The sequence below is a fragment of the Morone saxatilis genome, unplaced genomic scaffold (assembly GCF_004916995.1).
Source record: "Morone saxatilis isolate NCDOM2014 unplaced genomic scaffold, NCSU_SB_2.0 Contig16, whole genome shotgun sequence".
Lineage (NCBI taxonomy): Eukaryota > Metazoa > Chordata > Actinopteri > Moronidae > Morone > Morone saxatilis.
This window is the reverse complement of record NW_023339718.1, coordinates 1,587,979-1,590,155: the sequence shown is the minus strand read 5'-3', so window position 1 is coordinate 1,590,155 and position 2,177 is coordinate 1,587,979.

Here is a 2,177-nt window from a genome sequence, read left to right as displayed (position 1 = left end):
GGATAAATACAGTAGAATAGAACACAACTTTATTGTCCAGCTCAGGCTTGAAAATCACTTTTGGTCTCACCAGATCAGATAAAAACATCACATTACTATGCAGCAGATCTCACCATCACAGTGTATAAAACAATATTTTTGGGGCTTTGCCTTTAATTGATAGTGACAGCAGAATGGTGCCAGGAAAGGGAGAGAAAAAGGGCATGACATGCAGCAAAGGGCCACAGGTTAGATTTGGACCCACATCCACTGCAGCATGGTCTCAGCCTTTGTACATAATATGCCAGCTCTACCAGGTGAGCTATGGGGTACCTAATAACTATATAACATACACAATGTACAACATGCCTTCTGTGCAGAAGCATGCAGATTAGAGCAGTGTTTGTGAAGTTTATTCAACCAGGTATTAAAGATGCCTTATAGATTATTTTGTTTGCCAATGGTACTATGTTGTGTCACCCAGGAGGGAGCAGCTTAAATTGACTATGGATGGGGTGTTTAGTGTGATAGGAAATGATAGGATGAATGATAGGAAAAAGGCTTTCCTCTGTAGAGCTGAACACACATGTGCACACACATCTGGTACAAATACACTTGTCCTTAATCCCTAACTTCCTCAAACACATTAATGAATCAGGCTCTTTATCTCCTTTTGTTTTTCCTCTTTTGTTACAAATACATCTTCACATACATCTATGGCATTGGTTTCAGTAACAATAGTTAAAGATTCTCTGCGTTTGACATGTCAGCTGACTCTGTAAGACATAATGTCAAAGTCCTGAAGCGTCCATTTCAGTGGAGATGTGAAGTGGGAATAAATAATAAATAATTGATAACACGCCACATTTTATTAAAGAAACAAAAAACAAGGTACTTTCCTAGATTAACCTGGGGGCTGGGACCCCCACTAAGGGTCGTCAAAGTTTCATGGGGTGTAATATATGCAGTAAGCCTATATCTCAGCGTTTTTTTTCACTTCTGTGAAGAAAACTAAATAAAATATTTATTTTTAAAGTGTATATTATTATTCAACATATAAACGGGATAAGAGCTGAACACAACCAATATTCAGTGAGTATTCACTCTCTGATAGTTGTGTGACTTTCTACATAACAACAGCTTATTTGAGGATTTTCAGTCAGGATTTAGAGTACATCATAGGACAGAGACAGCACTGGTGAAAGTTACTAACAACCTTTTAATAGCATCTCATAATGGACTTCCCAAACTCATCTCTGATCAATATTCACATGAAATAATCTACTCAAAATTTATTTATTTGCAGTTTTTGTGTTCACTGTTTGGGTTCACTGTACAGTGTATCAATCGTCCTCTATTGTTATTGTTATGTATTGAGTCAAACAGTCCAAATACAAAGGCAAAAGCAATAACACTGTTGCCGTAACTAGATACATCCCAGTTCTCTGGAAAGTAACCAACCAGAAAGACCAGTTTTGGCAGACATTTTGTTCTTGGCACAAGTATGGCTCTTGTACAACTTACTCAGGAAGCAGAGTAGGCACAAAGTTGAAGTTAAAGCCTTGAATAACCACAATTGATTACTTTAATAAATTATTTATAATTATTATTTTTAATTTTTAAATGAGTTCACAGTCATGCTAGCAGCTCACAGACACAGTGGTACGTGGAATACATTTTAATGTTAAAATACCAACATGATGATGTTCACTATCAATGTTTAGCATGATAACATTTGCCAATTAGACACAAAGTATAGCTGAGGCTGACATCGCTGCTAGAAAGTCCCGATTACCAAAGGGACACTTTATGTGAGTAGTATGGAAAATGTGACTTGGAGCGAGTATCTCAGGCATAAGCTTTGGCGACCCCCAGTGGAGCCCTGACCCCCATGATACATACAACATATTGGGGATGCTGTGTAATAATAAATGTCGCTGCTTTAAAATTCATTTTAACGTTGCGTATTTACATTCAGGGAACTGCATTTATTTGTCTTTAGAAGGACCAGTTTTCGTGCCTGAAAATCTTGGCTCATTAAACTGTCTGTTGCTTATGAGAGGACCTGCTGCTGTCAACACTATTTGATCAATATTGTTAATATTATTATTATTATACTGTTAATATTGACTGTAAGTTGAGGGATGAAGTCACCTCTCAGCCTCCAAACTCCTCCCACTTCTACCCCGTGTCACCAG